This window comes from Tympanuchus pallidicinctus, unplaced genomic scaffold (assembly GCF_026119805.1).
Source record: "Tympanuchus pallidicinctus isolate F22 unplaced genomic scaffold, pur_lepc_1.0 scaffold15, whole genome shotgun sequence".
Lineage (NCBI taxonomy): Eukaryota > Metazoa > Chordata > Aves > Galliformes > Phasianidae > Tympanuchus > Tympanuchus pallidicinctus.
The window spans coordinates 14,200,607-14,220,457 of record NW_026294669.1 but is presented as its reverse complement, the minus strand read 5'-3'; the positions used below and the strand labels follow the sequence as shown (position 1 = coordinate 14,220,457).

General features: G+C 39.6%; 1 long non-coding RNA gene across 1 annotated transcript in view; it reads left to right on the top strand.

The window, feature by feature from the left end:
- The window catches only part of LOC128076984 (uncharacterized), a 30,000-nt gene extending 11,421 nt beyond the window's left edge, over window positions 1-18,579 (top strand). The window contains exons 2-3 of the long non-coding RNA XR_008204757.1: window positions 14,040-14,178; window positions 16,459-18,579. This is a non-coding gene — a long non-coding RNA (uncharacterized LOC128076984). The remainder of the gene's footprint in view (window positions 1-14,039; window positions 14,179-16,458) is intronic.
- Window positions 18,580-19,851: the final 1,272 nt, after the last annotated feature.

Genomic DNA, 19,851 nt, shown 5'->3' with positions numbered 1-19,851 from the left:
AGGAATATTTTGTTTAGATCCATTTACATTTAGTTGAGCTTTGTCTGTGTTTATTTTGATCAGACTAAATAGCTTTCAACTCTTTGAAGGGGTGGATAACAACAGGACAAGGGGAAATTGTTTTAAGTTGAAGTAAGGGTTAGGTTGGATGTCAAGGTGAAACTCTTTACTATGAGAGTAGCGAGGTGCTGGCACAGGCTGCCTAGAGAGGTTGTGGATGCCCTGTCCCTGGCCAGATTCAAGGATGGGGCCCTGGTCTAGTATTAAATGTGGAGGTTGGTGGCCCTGCCTGTGGGTGCAGGTGGGCAGGGGTTGGAGATTTATGATCCTTGAGGTCCCTTCTGACCTGGGCCATTCTGTGATTCCATTCTGTGAATGAAAAACATAAAATATAAGAAAATGGAAAATATATAAGTATGCTCCAAATCAGAAAGCTACTTAGCTGCCTGTGCAGTTAGATGCCAGTAACTTTTTTTCTGTGTAAAAATTACGTGAATGCTTAAATAAGGGATTAATAACTCCATTGTGGTATCTATATAGTGTTATTTAATGATATTTCACTGAGTTAGGGCTCAGGTTCCCACTAATTCCTGGTTCAACAAGGACAGAGTTTCTCAGTTTTTTGGGGGTCATAACCCATTTCTAGAAGTCAGTGATTTTTTCCATAAAAGTGGAAAATCTACTCATGATAACATGAATTCTCTCTAGCATGTTTGTATTCAGGTTTTTTGAAATCTTGATGGGATATTTGACCTTGGAGATAAAGGTGGTGCAGGGAGGTAAACGGCAAGATTTCTTGACCTCAGACTGTAACATTTCAGTGCCTCACAAACCCTCTTGATTGCCTTTCTGACCCCTCCCTTTTCCTCTACCCTAGTTTTGTAGTGCATAAGTTGAGAAACATTAGTTACAGAGATGATTAAGTATAGTGATCAAGTGGTAGAGAATTCTATTGCTTGGTAGCCATGAAATGCTTGACCCTCCCTGATAGATAAACAGAAAACAAAACTGTTTATAGCATAGATTGGCCAAAATGGTGGGGAGGAGGAGAAAAATAGTAAGCATACAGTTGTGCCAGTGGCTCTGTTAACTGAACAAGAGTTTTCCTGTGTAGTCTTTATGCCCCATGATTTCCTCTGGGATCAAATCACAACTCAGAGAAAGATTCCCACACTTGTTCTGTTTTAAAGCAGGTTTTCTAGATTTCATATTGTTTCTGGAGAATACTGTTTCACTTTGTATGAAAACACTGGTATCAGAGCTAGACTCCAGATCTCAGTTACAGTCTTTCTAAAGCAATATGTGAAACTAACTTGGGTTTCCTAATCCCAGCTAGCATTTCATAGTATAGTGTTGTGCTTTTACAATATGAATGATACATGTTTATGCTGGCCAGCTACACAAGTCCCTCTGTCAGTCTCTCTACAAATGGCAATATAATTGGGAGAACATGTTCACAAACTTAATTCACACCTCTCTGACTGGTTCCAGGTCTGTCTCACTCTGAGGGTTTCCATTTTGCTGGAACAGCCCAGCAAGAACACTTGTTCACTTCAGAGCCAAGAGTTTTAGCTTAGCTTTTGAATAAATGGATTGCCTGAATATGAGGACTTTTCTCTGGTCTCACTACCTTGAAGCTTAGGTCTCTCTAACTTTAATGTTGTAGCCAAGAGGTAGAAAAGGGCTAACAGCTCCACTTTTTTTTCTGTATCCACAGGAAATCTTTCAGTAAAACTGGACCCAAAGATGGGTTTCTGAATTCCACAACCCATACTTAAAGCAAGACCATCTTTTCCTTCCTGTCCTTTATTGGCAGGAACAGTATTCCCATGGTGCTTCTGTATGCAAGTTATTCAGCCTCCCAGCATGCCATTTTCCATTTCATTTCCACACAATGGTACCTCACAAAGATACCTTTTTTTTTTTTTTTTTTTTTTTTTTTTTTTTTTTAAGTGGTTAGCTCTGATTTGCAATTAGCTGGTGCTATTCAGGCAGCCTTTATGTGGCACTGGGGTTTTTCCTTGATATGGTTTCCACATCTACGTTCTGCAGGTCACTAAAGGTTTTATGAGCTCATACCTGTACTGCATTTCTCAGTTGTGACTCACTAGCAGTCGGTCAGCTTATGTGCTTCCAGAACACCATTTTACATTTGGAAACCTCTTTGGCTGTAAATATGTCTGAAGGTTAGTGTGGATCTGTCAGTCATTGACCTTGCAGACAGATGTTTACAATTACTTTCTCAGCAAATATAGGCCAAGAGTGTAGTAAAGAATATGAATCATTTATGTGCCCAGTTTATCATTTGGGGTCACAGAATCAGCAGCCTTAGCCTTGGAAACTTGGTTAAAGTGAACTTGGCAATTTAAATATTCATAAAACACAAGATTTGAAGGAAATTCTTTTCTTGACTGCTTGTAGGAAAACAGTTTTTCTTTTTGCTTTGCCTATGCAATAGCTTTGTGACCACTGTCCCACCTCTGACTTTTTGTTAGCATGTATCATATTGATCCATTAAAGCCAGGAAAGCACTGGAATACAGTTGAGCAGAATATGTAAAAGCATTCTGAAAACTTTGGGGGGAAGGGAACAGCTTCAGTTCAGTGTGATATGACCATCCTATAAATCTTAAATATCTCTCCAGTGTAAGGCAACCACACACTTCACCCAATTGTGCTCACTTTGAAACTTCAGGTGACTGTTATCAGGTCTAGTTCAGTGGTACCTTGACTATTGGAGGCAAGGGGCATCTTAAGCACTTTTTAAAAAGGCTTTTGCTCTTTCAATTGAAATTAGTAACTGCAGTAATTCCCTAAATGTTCAATTCATTATTAATATTTGCTTTATCTGTTTGAACTTACTAATAATTTCTTTTGGAGATGCAATCATACACTTAGTTTTCTACTAAATGAATGCGGGGTTTGTAAATTAAGTTCATATTCTGTGAAATGTTTTATCTGTCTTGCTTCTATTTGGGAGTAGAGCTTGGTTAGTTTATTTTGGATGTTCTTCATTTCTTTCAGCAATGAGGGCACGTGTGCAAAAGATCATGTTTAAATGTTGTTCAAAGTTTTATTTCTTAAATTATTTAAAATATGGGAAAACTGAGGCAGAGCAATTCACTTGTCTACTTTCACCTGTTTAATTATTGATGGGGATGGGAAATAGACAGGAAATAGAGTCAGAGCTCCTAAAATGAAAGTATTTTATATACTAATGGAAAAAGGATTCTATAAAACCTATGACTTCCAATTTCTGGCCTGGGAGGCAACTAGGTAAAATACTCAGGTTTTCCCTTAATTTTGACACTGTGGTATTTGTGGAGCTACAGGAAAAGACTGTTGCAATGTTTACTGCTTCTTCCCTGTTTGTGTCTGCTTCTGCTCTTTATCCTAGAGACGCTGTGTTTTTTTGTTTTTTTTTTTTTTAAATTCTCTTGTCTGTTTATCCAGACTAAAGAGATTTCTGAACCAGGACTTTGGTATGCTAGAACCTACAATAGTGTGAACAGTTTTCTAGAAGTCATCATTGCTTTCCCAGCTACACTGTTTTTTTTATAATGAGCTGTCCTCTGAAGTGTTTCTCAGCTCTTGAATGTCTTCCAGCCTGTTTCTTATGAATGTGAAACCTGATCGGTGTTGGTGGCAATGCTCAAAGTGATGTAAAGTGCTGATGAAATGCCTATAGCCTTTTGACATGCTTTTTCCCAGCTGAACTCTTCAAGATGCTGAGAGTCAGAAGTTTAACTTCAGTTTGGTGCCACAGAAGTCAACGAAGGTCTGCAGGATCAGTTGTTTCCAAACTGGAAAAGAATTGCTAAAAATCATAGTGTGGTATTCTTGGAGAAACTAAAGTATGTCATCAAGCAGCTTCTGTCTACCATCTAGGCCCCCCCCCATGAAATTTGCCTCCCCTCAAACCTGCTTGCCTTTGAAACTGAAGCTGTCACCCACCTAACTGTTGAGCAATAATGTCTATACTATTTTTTATGAGGGGAAGATGATTTCAATAGAAAGGCAGTAATGTTTTTTCCTAAAAATAAGTATAGCAACAGGGACTGCTTTTGGTTTAGTGCAATAGTAGTTGGGCCTGGGGCCTGTATACAGATCCTTATTGTGCTATGCTTAATGTTAGAGTGCCAAAATGGAGATAGCCATAAGGGCATAGCAAGTTCTTGTGGTATGTCTGTGCAACACGAGGGTTGAGTCCCACATAGTTTGGAGTCATAGAATCACATTTTCTTAGAGTTCTTCTTTCAAATAAGACAGTCGCAAGCCTCAGTACCAGTCAAAGAATAATTAGTGCTTTTTCAGATTACTGAGAGTAGATTCACTAGTCTGTTCATTTAAGAGGGCTTCTGGGGTCAATCAAAGTTCAGTTAGAGCAAACTCAACTGTGTCTGATTTTACACATGTCCCTAACGTGCTCGTAAGGAAAGCAAATATCGCAGCCATTTTTCACCTCAGCCTTATTGTCTTAATTATTTATCCCTCTCAGGAGCTGTTGCTGGTGCAGAAGCTGGAAATCTTGTGCAGGTGCAGACTTACCTATTAAAAAGCAGGGTTCATTACTCCTGTGGCCCACATGTTGGCTAACCAGATGTTTCTCCATCCCTCTATTACTCCATAGTGTTCCCTTGTGGTTTTATGAAGGTAAATGAACTTTCAGGACAGCAACTTAGCTATGCTCCAAAAGCTTCTCCTGAATGGGGACATATCTAACTCAGCATTCTGGAGATATGTAAATGGCCATGTAAGTCCTTCAGGGAAAGAGCGCAGAGATGCTGCTTACTTTTATAGCTTCAATTTACCTTGCTGCCAATGGGAGTGGAAGCTGGGATGTCTTTTCACCTGATTTTTCTAGAAAGTAGCTGTTTAAGCTCCCTGCACAGCAGTGGAAAGACATCTTTGCATGTGTAATTCCTCTCTTTTAAATGCTTAGAAGGTTGGGATGAATGCAATCTTTCAACACTAGGAACAATAAGCATCTCTGTATTATGCATAGAAGAAACTTGTGACGTTCTGGAGTCTAAGTCATAGTTAAGGGTAAGACTGAAATGTAGGCTACAATAATAGCTGGTTGCAATTTGAAATTTTAGAAAGGAATCTGTAGACTGTATAAGTAAGGAGACTGAATGATTGTATGCCTAAAGCATATAACCACATCCAGACTGTGGTGCAGTGCTGATGGCCTAATGCTATGAGAGCATTACTCTGAGGAGGCAATGGAGTATCGTGTGCTCAGCCTAGCTCTAAATATCTTTTAAAAAGCCAGGTTGAAGAAGGAGGAAAAAATGTCTTGATTGTTAAAGTTCCTGTGCAAACAGTAGATGCAGTTTAATCTGCTCATTGACTGCTAAACTGATTGTGGATCAAAATGCATCAGGATTAGAAATTAATTGCAGGAAAAAAAAGAAGTGGAAGAAGCCCTGCTCTGTTGCTGGAGCTCTAACAGGTTATTCAGAGGGAGGGGGAAAGAAAATTGCACTGTCTTTATGAATAAAGGTACCAGCAAAGTTGTTCCTGGCATGCTTTCCAGCCTTAGTCCATACCCCCCAGTGGGGTAAATATCTCAATTCGATAATATGTGATAGAATGGTGGTGGGCTAGAAATTTAACAAATGCCATGCAGCATGTGAATGACAATCAGGCCAGGAGCTTCATGCTCTTCAGCTTGTGACTTGTACCACAGGGATATGTGATAATTAAGGGAATGTTTCCTTTTGTCCCAAAATCTTTTGAGACTTCAGGGTGTGCTGAGCCCTCTGCTTCAAGGAGTATAAATACAGCAAACAGACTGAAATGAGGTGAGATACATAATTTGAATACCAGTCAAATCTACAACAAAGGGGCACAGTCCTTTATAGACTTAGAGTTTTAGGTAGCTGGGTAGATAACTTTGTTTATCCTGTACCTTAGATGCTTGGTATGCCTATGTGCTTGTTTGATGGTTCATTTTAACCTCTCATTATAATAAATGCTTTTTTAGGTCATGTATGCACTTTGTGTCTGGGGACAGTAACAAAATGCTTCCTTATTTTACCATATTACTATTAATCTGTTATGGACATTTCTCATAAGGAACATTCAACAGTAAACTGAACTCTACAGATTGATAACATGCATATTTGAACTTAAGACTTACTGAATGTGTCAGCTGATGTGAAATCCAACCTTGCACATCCTGTATTTCTGATAAGAATTTATAGGCAGAAACTTAACTTGTCATGCAGCCAGTACATATGAAATGTGCTCAAGGTATATGTAGAGGTACCTTCAGCTTGTAGTTGCAAGTTCAACTTCTAGCTTATTAACCTGAGAAATACCTAATGAATTTCTCTGGTCTACTCTGAATTCTGGTATGTGGTCTGTAGGTTGGAGAAGTTATTCGGCATGAACAGCACTCCAGTCCAGGCTAGTTGAGCTGCTTTTCTTGACAGGGTACTGTTCATTGCCTTCTACGTGAGCTGGGGTACATGCTGCATTTGGAATCACAAATGATGGGATTACATGATCTATGCACAACCACCAGGAAAATTGTTTTCTGAGGTTGCTGTGAGACAGCTGGGACACACTTCTTGGGATCTGCTTCCAGTGTTTGTTATACTCTGAGTATCATAGTGTAGATATTGTCCAGAAAGGTAAAAATGTAGAAATATTCAGTATTTATCTTTTTAAGCCTTGTTGCTTCTATGTTTTGGAAATACTATGTTAAAAGTTCTGTGAGTGTTGTTAGGTGTGTCTCATCTATCACTAACCAGAGCTTTGGTGTTTTTATGTCAGCAAGCTTTCAAAACAGATTTTGTACATTTAAATGTGTAGACCTTCAGAATTCAAATGGAACAAGGGAATTAAAAAAAAAAAAAAAGAAACACAACAAACATCAAATCAGAACAAACAAAACAATATAGTCAGCCTTTATACAATCAAACTGCTGGGTGATTTATATATTCATGTCATCTTACAATGGCTCAGCTCTCAGCTGCCCAAAATGTGTAGGAATGGCTGCCACTTCATTTAGCCTCCAGCAAAGAGCTGGCATACACTTTGCCATTGTGCTTAAAACTCCGAAGACAGAAGATCAGGTATCATGCTTCTGTCGTTGGCTCGGGGGGAGGAATGTGACTTAGTTCTCTGATAAGGGGGGTAATCAAAGTTTATTCAGTCTGAAAGGTATTGCAACTCAGTGAAGGTATAGGTTTACTGTGCTGTAGTCCTGCTTTCTGGCCCAGGTGACCTTTGGTAACCTGTGTGTTAGCGTTGCTGTGAGATATGGCAGCAGCTTGAACTCAGCTGTCCTCCATAATTGGAATTTATGGCCTTGGTCAGTAATAAGGACAAAGAAATGTACAATATCAATCACAAAGTTATGAGCACGTGAGCATGAATTAGCTCAGGCAACTGGCTCTGGGGTTACAGCAGTATTGGTATGGGAGCAACATTCATCTATACTTCACACCTGACCCTGAAGCAATCTTATGTCATTATTGCGATCACTTCTTCGTGATGCATCTTTTCACCTAGGGAGAAAAAGTGTAAGATCAAAATGTGCTGAATGTCTTCTATCTGTAATGCTGTTGCTTTCATTAGTATTTGAGGGTGATTCTGCAGAGCACAGGGTTTTTGAGTAGGTCTTTGAAGAGATATCAAGGCAATCTGATGAAAAACTTCATATTCCAAAAGTAAGTTTTTCTATTTTTTTATCAATTCCTTTTTCATCAAAGGGATTCTGCTTAGACCTTTCTTTCCTTGGTGGTGCTTGCCATTGTATGGAAGTGTCACACAAGCTTCTGCGCAAGTGAGTTTCTGATTCTGCCTCTTCTATGGAATTGCAGCTTGTTATCTCCATTACAACTGCCTACCAATCACTTCCAACAGTTGTCTGAATTGATTAAAAACAAAACAAAACAACTGTTCTGTTTTCTGATGATAAATGATACTGTCTCAGGACCAGTGTCCAGGTTCTCAACAATTCTGATCTGCAAAAGATTGGCCCATTGGCCGCTTGATTTTTGCTGTATTCTATTTGGGCTGTTTCTATGGGTGTTATATTTAAGATAACTCTGATGTGGCCATTAGTAAATTGTAGTCTCCAAGTGGTTAAGGACTCTTCCCAAAATTGTTGGATGTCTTCCAGTACAGCAATACAATATAAATTTTACAAATTTAATCTCACATTTTCAGTTTCAAAACTTGCAAATTCACAGTGCAATTTGCAGATGAGGTCATCAGTTCTAGTTTCTTAATTATTCAATCCCTCACAATTAATATGGGAACTTCAACTTCTATTTTTTTTATTTACACTTCTCCCCTTTTGAGTTATTTTTCATGTAAGTGCTTCCAATGTCACAATGGCTTTCATGAGACTGAAGGGAAAACCAACCACCTTTCTGCCAGGTGTTTTGAATCTCCTTCTTTTAATAAAAAGCAGTATTCCATCTGCTCTTGAATGTGCACATCTCCACTGTTAGTTCTATCCCAACCTCACACCCCTCCAGCTGTGTGCATGTTTCTTATTACAAGACAAGTCTGGGGAGGAGGATGGCAATTATTGCTTGGTCCCCATCTGAAACAAATTCCCAAGATGAAGGATGACTTCTCAGATTGAAAGTTCTTGTAAGAATAATGGCTTTCCAGACCCTAGCAGTCTAAGTTTCCTTCAAAACAGGCACCTTTCAGTAAAAGATGCCATTAGAAACCTATATTTTGTTTCATTTTATTCTTAGCAAATCCTATTATTGACATAGATTATCTGAGTGATGTTTCTTACGACTGTGAAATGAGTGAAGGGTAGGCCATTGCATCTCTATTGTAAGTTTTCTTAAGATGTTATGACATTTGAATGCTTTCCTTTGTGGGATGGAAATGATGTGGCCCACATAGATGGTTTCTTTCTGCATGCTGTATGGAGAGAACTTTTATTATTAAAAATGCTTAAAATTTCCATGTAAAGAGTGTTAGTATGAGTGATTGGGAGATACTACAACTGCTGTAATGGAAAGGTAAGATGAAGAGTCGGATCAAACGAGAAGAGCAGAAGGGACTGGAAGCACTGTTAAGTGCTGCCTGAAGAGTAAATTAGGTGGCTACAGGCATCCTTGATTTTCCTGGGGACCTTGTGGACTTGTAGTTAAACCCTTTTGGAAGCTGCCTCTTACTATTCTGGTAGGTTTTGCAGCAGTCCCTTGGTGCTTGACCAGATATTCCTGTTATTTATGACTCCCTGTTTCACTCTTCCTGGCTGGATTTGTTCCACTGTGGCTATTCCAATGGGATTCAGATTTCCTTTCTAAAATAAATGGCTGTCCTCCATCAATCTTCTTCCCTGTATCCACCCCAAATTAGCCAATTACATAGCCACAAAGTATTCCCACTGGTTTCTGCCTTCCCCTGTTCACCACCCACTCACATGACAACTGTGGGACAGAAACATTGCTTCTGTGTCTCTGACTTCCTCCTCCAGGACAATGTTTTTCTCTTTAATTTTATTTCTCTTATGTAAATGGCCCTTTGGGTTGGAGAAGGTCGTGTTTTTGTTGCTTTAGGGAGGTGGGGAGGGTATTTGGTTTTACCCACAGCAGCTAGAGTGCAGTGTGTTGTTTCTATAAATGGACCACTACAGTGTTATGAAATGGCCTTTGATACAGGATGGCCTCAATCAGTTTCCAATTACATTTTAGCCTTCTATAAAAAAGACAAATCTCTTTGTGCCCACGGGGTGTGCACATGCATGCTTCCAAGAGCTCAGCTGTGCCATCCTGCAATTAAATTGAGAACTGCTGACATCATGTTGAGGATGAGTGTTTTCTCTTTCCCACCTATTCAGTTTCTGCGTTTGAATTCTGGACCTGGACCATTAAATTCTAGGAAAAAGGGGACAGGAAATGGTCTAAGAGTTATCTGCTCCTTAAGTGATTTGATACTAAGGAAACGACACAGAAAAAGACTGGTCCTTCTGAATTGCTAAAAGGGGTACTGGTTCAGATTAAGATGGAAGACTTCTGTCTTGATCCAAAAGAACCTGGAGTTAGGAGACTTTTAAAGATAGCCTCTCAAGCAATGTAGGAGAATGCATTGATATCAGGAATATGACAGGGATTTATTACCCTGGGAGTTTTGTTGCCATTTTAAAGATAATGTTTTTTTGTTTTTTTGTTTGTTTCATTGCATCCTGTGACCAGCAAGATTAGGCGGAGATGGAAAAGGGGGTGGGGGGGAGGGTGTGGAATCAAACAAGCAGGGCACTAAAAATGGTGCCCATTTTGTGAAATGGTCTTACTGGCAAAGGCACGAAAGATTTCTCCAGGGTAGGCTCAGAGAAATGTCCGAGCCTTTCAGAATTTACTTCCCAAATTCATCTTTGAATCTTATGTGTTTTGTTCATCAGAGCCACAGCAATGGGACACCACATTTCCCAGGGATAATTAAATACTTGCTTAATGCTGCCAGGTGACCCACAGGTCCTGCAGTAACATTACTCAGCGAGACAGAAATGGGACCGCTGGACAAAGCCCTTCCTTCAAGCTACTTTTTTCCTGTTTTCGGGAAAGCAGCAGGTCATTCAGAATGAGAGGCTCATGGGTCAATGAGGAATTTTGACATGAAATAGTGGATTTTTGAGAAATGATCCAACCTTCCAGGGCTGAAGTGTTGCAAACACTTATTGTCCATGATGTATGCAGTAATTGTGATCCAGAAACAAAGGCATATGCCAAATGGCTCCATATGTATACTGAATGTTCCATTTTCATTATACAAGAGCAACAATTATCTATTTATAGACAATAGTAAGACATAACTGATCAAGATCAGTTCCGGGCATCGGTTCCTCCTGGCTAGGCATTAAACCTCCAGGAAATATCTCTCTGCTTTGCTGTTAGTCTCATTATTTATACTAACTATCACAACCGTTTGTGTAAATATTTGCTTTTCTGATACTGGCACCCTGAATGAGTTCAGGTCAGGACGTTGTCTGCATATTGTATAGCATTACAACATGCAAATACTTAAGTAACTGTGGAAAAGAACAGGAGACTTCAGAACTGACTGAGAAATCAAGGGGTCAGGCTTGGAGCACCTGCTTTGTACAGTTGGCTTTTATTAAGCAAAACAGTGCAGCTCTGCAGGAGGTCAGAGCGAATGATCTCATGGGTCTTCCTGCCCTTAAAGTACACAGATTACGTTACTGTAAAATTAGTGTCAGTACAGCCAGTGAAGTGAATTTAGGCTTGTCCATTTAGATTATCACAAAAATGGAATTTGGTGGAACAGTTTCCTTGATCTCTTTTATTTCCAGAGAATACAGTTTTGTTATGGGAGGGGAAGGGAGCTATTTCAAGTCACTGAAGATGTCTGCATTCCCAAATAGACTGTTTGCAATCAGACACTGCAGCTTTGTGATAGGCATCGGCTGAACTTTGCTTCTACTCAGTTTCACTTCCCGGATGTTTTCCTTATTTGGCTGAATGATGAGCAAAATGTTACATCAAGTATGTCCTAGACATATCAGCACATTGGAATTTAAGATCTCTTCTACTTGTAACGAGCAGAGGAATTACAACACAAAGCACACCTTTCTCTCAAATTGACTGGTTAGCATAATAAAGTTAAACTCAAAGCAGCTTGTTCTCAACCTGTATCTAGCCTGAAGTGCTTTACTTGTGTTTCAGATCTGACAAAGGGCTCGTGCTTGACAGCACGTGCCTGCTGTTTTCCAGCTGTATCAGCTCTAATTAAAAACCTTGCCTCTTCCTACAAACTTTGCCTCGGGAATCTTTGTGGCTAAGCAGTTTTTTTTTCTTTGTCATTTAAATTTTGCGCAATTTTAAGCCACTAGAGCATCTTGCACATGAGTGGCCTAGCCTTCTGGTGACGCTCTCCTTTATACTTTTAAAGTTGTTCTATTTGTTTCACATATGGAAAATATGCATTGCAACCTAGTAACGCAGAAGCTAGGTAAACTTATTTCTATGAAATCAAAGATTAAGGGGAGACTTGTGCACTGCCAATAAACAGATGTGTAGGCAGCAAATTTAGATGTTTAATTGAGTAGATGAAGAAATTGCTGGATTCAGTCCGAGACACAGAAGCTAGAAATCTGAATATTAAAAGGCAGGTTGTTTAAAAACTATTATATTTTTATTAGTTTGATATGCCAGAGGACGTGGTAAATCCTCCAGTCAGCTGGCATTTGTTTGGAAAGCTTACTAACTGCCAAACCAGTTTAAGTTTGTGGGCTTGACAGAAGGCTCACTGGAGAAGCTAAACGTCCAGAGTTCTGCAGTAGGATGAAGTTAAATGATCAAAAAATTGCTGTTTGCTCTTATTGAAGTTGGAGGAGCACATCTGAAAGACAGTGTGTTTACACATTAAGGTGACCTCTGCTCCAATAGATTAGTTCAAAGGGATGCATTGTCTCCCAACAAGAGCATCCAGCTGACGTGCCTTAACTCTTTGAAAAGCAGCAAGATGCCAAGTTTACCTACTCATTGTGTGTAAGGCCAACATCAATCCTGAACTCAGACAAGTTTGGATTAGCCCTGTTGTGGGTGGGCACACTGAAACCTTTAAGTTTCATTAAATGGTGGAGTGTTTCATTTTTGTTTTCTTTTCTACCAGGCTGCTGTCCCTAGCAGGACTGTGTGATGTGAGGAATGGGTGTACCCAGCAACTTGCATAATCCCCTGGTAACTAATGTAGAAGTAGGGGTTACTTTGATCATAGCACAGATATACAGGCACAGCAAGAATTTGGGATGGGATTCCTGGTCAGGTTATCTAAGTTGAATTGCCTGACCCATGGTTTAGAGAGTTCCTCAGCAGGTGCTCTGTCATGGAAAGAGGGAAGTATTTCTAGGCAAGATGATTGTCTAACAGCAAAACAGAAGTCTGTGCTGCAGCAGTATGGAAAAGGAAAGAGCAGAACTCTTTTGGTGTGCAAAGCTGTGGCTAATGTGGTTCTATGTGGTCACGCTGTTTCTTCCTGTCTTACACAAGAGGTGTTTGCTTAGCTCTTCAGCCTTATAAGTTTGTGGACTCGTGGATTTTCCCTTGCTAGTACAGGCTTCTGGTGGGCCTTAGGTCTAATGACAATGGTGAGTAATTCTTTGTGATCTGCTGCTGATCTCTTAAGAGTTGAATATTCCAGTTGATTTGAAAACTATTGGAGGCCTGTAGAGCTCCATTTCATGAAATGCTAGCTTTAAAGCTATGAAGGTGACCTAAAAAATCCTACTTTAGATTTTTATGCTGGAACTCAGTTCTGCTGCGTGCTTTCTATACTGCAACTCTTGCCAGTTTTTGCTCTTCCTATGCAATATAGCAGAAGCCAGTTTCCAAGCACTGGCACCTTCTCTAAATGCCAGCAGTCAGATCCTATTATCTTAATGCCTGATCAGGAGCTAAAATTAAGCTACAATCCAGATATTTGAAGGTTACCAATAAAATTTCCTCTGATGTACAGAAGATCATGGCTCAGGAGTTCTTAAAAGTTGTAACAATAATAATAATAATAAAAACTATGACTAAATTACTGCCAAAAAATCATGGTCCCAAAGTCAATTTCTGGTAGAAACATTTGTTTCTTCTCTTAAAAAGAATAAAAAGTGTAGAGAGTAAAAAGACGAAAATGGAATTTTGGTTTCCAAAAACAATTTCATTAGCTTGGATTAGGGAGAGAAGGAGGTGCAGTAATTTTTTTTAAAGAAATGCCAGAAATTTCAGTGGAAACAAATTCTTCCACAGTTTGAATGTCCTCTGTGTTGGGGAGATAATGATGATGATTATACTTTAGTCAAAACAAAGTTGGGGAGGGGGGGGGTAAACAGGACAGAAGCACTTCTGCATGGGTGTTTCTTTCAGGAAGCATAACTTACTGTTGTCCATGCTTAAACTCATATGCCTGTTTTTCTAACAGCATTTCTGTGGATCATTCTGGGGCTTTTCCCTCAATAATAGTGAACTCAATTATTATTTGCCTACAGGACTGTAATTGAGAACAGCACCTTCTATTGTTATTTGTTTTTGTTCTTCCAGATGTGAGATGACCTGATCTGACTGACAGATTAAATGACTTTGCATATAATATCCAGATAAAACAATCACACATAATTGGAAATATCTGTTCTAATCAGAAGTTTTTAAAAGCAAATTAGTCTTCCCTTCTTCCTGCTTCTTTCATGGTGAGTTCACTTTCAAGGTGTGATAACAAAGTCATTCCTTGCTTGTAAACCTTTCCCAGCTAGGAGTCAGTGAAGATTTGTTCAAGCTATGCAGAATTCTAAGGCATGAGACGTAACCTCTTAGGATGCTCTTTGAGTTAATCCCTTCTCAGTTTCCACCAAGATCTCAGTGACATCTTCCAGTGGTTAAATAACCCACCATAAATCCTTACTAGCTTTAGCAGGAGCTGATTTACCCCGGTAGGTAGTAATATGCAGAAGTATTAGCTACTTGCTAGTTGTTTATCTTTTTTTCCTTCCTCTATAGTTGAATACATTAACTCTTCTATTGGAGAATTTGTTTGCATGTGGTATAATTGTAACTAAGAAATCTTGTGTGCTGAAAGACATACTAGGACACATTAGTCTTAAAGTCTTGCTTAATGTCCTTGAAATGCCATGCCAAAATTTGGCAAGTTAGAATAACTTTGATAATGTTTTAATAGAATGCAACAGTCAAGGAATCTACTCAGAAATAGGACTGAATAGCATATTGCCTTTGGGATATTGAGAAGTCCATGAACAGTATATATATGCTTAATACTGCAGTTTCTTATTGAAAACTCTGTTTTAGCTGGTTCTGAGTTCTTATTTTAATTTTCTCTACAAGCAAGCACTGATTTAATACTTTGCTTCTAGGTATCAAATTTTAGTTTGTTCCTTTTTAAAACTACCCTGGTTAACATTAGGCACTTAACATTAGTTAACATGAGCATCTAAATATAAGCTATATACTTACACACCTACGTGAATCTGGACCTTACCAGCTTGTTCATATTACCTATCACCTCTCTTTCTCTTGTCAGTAGCAGATTACAGACTATGGCCTCTGAAAGCTATACAATACTGTGGTGTTTTTTTCCTGGGAAAGCAAAACAAATCAGTCCATATTCTTCCCAGCCTTATGAGTTACTGTAAGGAATTACAGGACTCCCCAGAAGGAGAAAGTATACTATTGGTCCTCTACTAAGGATAATCATGTCACATGATGCTGAGTCCACTCTAGCTTTCAAAAGCATCTGTTCTGCTATTACACTTACCCCAGAACTCAGAACAACAAGAGACTAAAAACTTTCTTTTAATTCACCTCTGTTATGGATAATTTTTGCCTGGAGCTCTGAAGGACTGAATGAAAGGTTCTCTAGGTCAAAATGCTGGCATAATATTGTGAAACATGGTTTTATTAATGTGTGAAGCTGGATGCTGCCAATTAAAAGCGTTACCATGTAAATATGCATATGCTGTACAATGAAGCTGCTTATGCATGTAGTTCAGTTTTTATTTTTCTATTTTTTACAAATTAGATCAGATGAGAAAACTGTGAAGAAAAATGTGTGAGTGGGGAGTAGATTTGTAGGAAAGAAACACTAGCCCACATAAAGGGTTGGGAGATCTTCTGTTGGCTATGAGCCCTGTAGTTCTATAGGAGTTCTCCAGGCCCAAGGACAAGGAGGAGTCATCCTGGTTTGACAAACTGGGTGTTAGTGGATACTAGTGATCTAAAGGGCAAAGGACTGTAATGCTTCTTTGGCTTGTGAATATTCCCCAGGCCACAACTCCCACTTTTGTAATTTGCTCTTGTCATCTTTATTTATGGCCAATTGTTCATTTGAATGCATCGGTTGCTGTTAGTGACAGGAGAGCCGTGCAGTGAGAATGCTGGATGTGCACCACAGAAATATGGTTTACCCATTAATGTCAGAGCGAGCTGATGAAGGAAACATTTGTACTAATTTTGAGTGGGTGTTTATGCTCTTAAAAACAACTCTGTTAAAATGACAAGAAGGGGATGCAGGCAGGCACAAGCCCCCAGTTTGTTCTTCATGATGTCAGATGAAATTTGTTCCATTTACAATTGAAGTATGATTGTTCGTAGCCTTTTCACAGAGCTATTCTTTGGGAGGCATAGTTCAGGCTAAATGTGTTCTGACTCAAGCGTCATTGGCAGGGATTGGCACAGTCCAAAGCTGCATGCTCAGATTGATGCCAAATTTTTTGATCAGTACAGATCTATTCTGCTAGTCTCCTATCCCCTGGGACATCTGGAGAAGATGAATTTTCCATGTGAGCTAAAAGAAAACTTCATCCCCTTCCCAGCACTTGTCTTTATTAATGAAAATACTAGCATAATTTCCTTAGTTGTTTGTACAGTTCTCCCTAAATACTGATTTGCCAATACCAGATTTCCAGTTCTTCTCTCTTAACCCTCTTACTTAATTCCTACTTACTTTCTTTCCTCAGAGTGAAAGAAACAATCCTCAGTGAATCAGCTGAGTCTCTTTTGGACTTGATTGGTGGGTGGATGGATGGACAGTTCCCTGTGGGGAAGTTCCTTCAGGCAGCTGTGTGATCAGAACAGATACCTCTGGTCACGGGCATGAGTGGGCATCTGCAGTGCTGTAGAAGCAGTGCAGCATTTCTAAAAGGAAAGGATCATGCAACTGAAAACTGTACTGCGGTGTCCTAAATAAGGACAGCTGCAGGGCTGAAGCTTATCACCTGCCCTTCCTGAGCTCAGTAATATATGGATTTGCTTTTATTTAATTTTTACTGTTGCACTAGCTCCTGGCAGGTGTACTCTTAATGTGTTGATCATAGCTGCCCTACAATTGCTCTGTTCTGCACCCAATTGTTATTTCTTTTTCATCTACAAGTTTTATCAAGCAAGTTTTAAGAGATGACAGCATCATTCCAGATTACATTTGGTAATAATGATACTGCTGCTGGGCAGGTATTTTTCTCTTCTGCTCTGCTCAAACTCAGCAACGACCTTCAAACTCTTGTGATCTGTGGCACAAAGATGGATGCATCTCTGCCTTTCTTACAGCCCTAGTGAAGGGCTATAGCATACATGAGATCTAATGTAAAAATGCAAGCCAATTCAGGTTGTCTTTCCCTTCTGAGTAATGGTAGTGAGTAGACAGTGCTTAGGTAGTCTTCCCAGAGCAATATCTTATTTTGAGCCAAAACATTGAACAGAGAGGTTAACCAAGTTCTGAGCAATCAGATTATTTACCAACTCTTGTACCTTGGGATGTACCCATGTTGTCTTGGGCATTTCTGCAGGTCCTCCTTCTGAGGAGTTCCCTGAAACTTTGACCCCAACTGTCTTCCACAGCTTGCTGCCATGCAGAGCTGAATATAACCAGCACCCTGTCAGACCAAACCAGTAATAAGACTGTGGAGAATAGTGGTTAGTCTGCAGTCAGGGAAGGAATCACTGGGAAATAGGTTTTTTTTTGTTTTTTTTTTTAAGCTGTGAAATACCATTGTGGTGTTTCCCAGAAAAGCCTCTCTTGGACATGAGGAGCTCTAGTCCAGACCAGTGCAAGTCTAGAGCATTAGCAGCCCGTTTGCATCTTGCCACATGCAGCATACATAAACAATTACTACTCCTAAGTCATTCTGGGGCACCTCGCCTTGAGACATACATGATATTTCACCCAGTAGGTCAAGTCTCCAGGGGTGACTTGCAGCCACAAGTGGGTTGGATAAGATGTGTAACTTTCCTCTGTAATATTACTTTTTTTTCTTTATAGTATAGCCCCATTAGGCTGTTGAGTGTTTTCCTAACCACAACTGACTTAGGATAATACAAGTCTAGCAGAAAAGGCATGAAGAGACTTAGCAGCTGGGAGTAAATTTGACACAAATTTAGTGTAGAAATAAATTTCAGATTACTATTTTAAAACAATGGAAGGTGATTAATCATTATAACAAATTCCTTGGGCTTGTGGTAGGATTTCCCAAACTTGAAATCTTTTCTGAATGTTGTCTTAAAACCTCTGCCTGAGTTTCAATAGAGCTTACTAGCTGGATGCTAAAAGCTTCATTGGAATTCTTTGGAATGTATACACAGTAGTCCAGATGAGAGCTCATAGGCACCCTTCTGATTTCAAAAGTCATGATTATTCAGTTGATTTAAGACCTTGTTGACTTCAACTTATGTCTACTTGCTTAAGTTTTCACTCCCAGTATGAAATCTCTATGCTGAGTTTGAAGCCTATTGTTATTTTTTATTTACGAGCTCTCCATGTAATTCTAGATTAATATCTTTGGGTAAGTGTAACTCTAAAGTTATTGCCAGTGTTGTCATTGATATATTCTGTTTAGATCTGAATGTTCTCTCAAACTGAGCAAGGTAAAAAGAATAAGTTGGACTAAGTGTCCTATGTCCTGTATATTCTGCCAGGCTTTTCTGTAAGAGTGACTTTTTTTTTTAATTGCTGTAACAGGAAGTTTAGATGTATTACAATCAGAAGATGTCAAAGTATTTCCCCAGATCCAAATAGGGAAAGGTAACAGATTTCTGCCTCCACACTGTACAATTTATTTCAGATATATCCTTATCTTTAATAAAAGTACTCTAGTATCATGTTTTGCTTGGTTTTCTTAGATGCTCCTGAACCATAGATGGGCCAAAGCAGGATGAAACGTGATGCAAAACAAAAGGCTCTCTGAAACCTTCTTCCTGTTCCAAGCATAGCTAAGCAATTTCACTCTCTGAGAAAATTACAGGAAAACAGGACTAACAAGGACCCAAAGAAGCAGTTCAGCATATCTCACTGGCTTATGGCCAGATAGTTTCTGTGACCTATTCATGACAGATACCACTCTAATCTGTCTTTCAGTGTTAGAGATTTCACCTTCTCCCTCAATAACATTCTGAGCTCCTGTCAATAAGAGATTTTTCTCTCAGTGTCTAACCTGAGTTGAAAAGGCTTCCAGGAACCTGTAGAAAAGTCTTACTTTCTCTTGGCAGGAAACTTGTAAGACAATCCCCAATCCATTCTCTTCTCAGTTAACTCTGCTTTCAAAGATCTTGTTTTCTAGGTGTTAGGTATTCTGGGGGTTTGACTCCTCCACCTTGTCACTGTTGCATAAGTAAGCATACATGCATGGTTGGGGATGTTCATATAAGAGACCTCTCATAGATAGTGACCTCTCATTTGCTAATCATACTAAAAGAGGAGCTCTGATAGTCCAGAATTTGAGATCCTGTTGAATGTTAAGTACAAGATACTGGCCAGGAACCTGGGCAAGACCCCCTGGCCAGACACCTGGGCAAGGCAAGAAAAAAATGATGTGCCACCTGCTCTCACTGTATTCTACCCTCTCCATGGAAGAATTGTTCTCTTATTTTAAACTCTTGGAAGCTCATACAAGAGCTCAGCTCCTCGTGGGTAGTCCTGGCAAGGAGGACATTAGGCTTGAGAAGCATCAGCTCATATGCACGTGCTTGGAGGCTGTGACAGTGTGCTCTAAAAGATTGCCCCCTCTGCATATGGCAGCTAAGTGTGTAGCTAGATCTGCTGGGGCTGAGTGTCCATAGGTGGTAAGGGGCACAATCACACATTGCCTGTGCTGTGCTAGGAGCAGAGAAGCTGCACTGACCTCCCAGTCTTGTTTTCAAGCAGCTGACTCAACAGCAGGGTAGGTGTTGTTTGTACAGATGGTGCTAGGCTGTTTGTAAGGAAGACAGGTAGAGGGAGTGCCCACTGAGGTTGCCTGCAACAGATGCATCTCTGCAAGGCTTGGGTCTTCCTGTGGTCCTCCACACCCAGAGTCATTCAAGAAATGGCAAGAAATGAAAGGATTTACAGGAGGAATGGAGAATCTTATTTCCCAATTCCT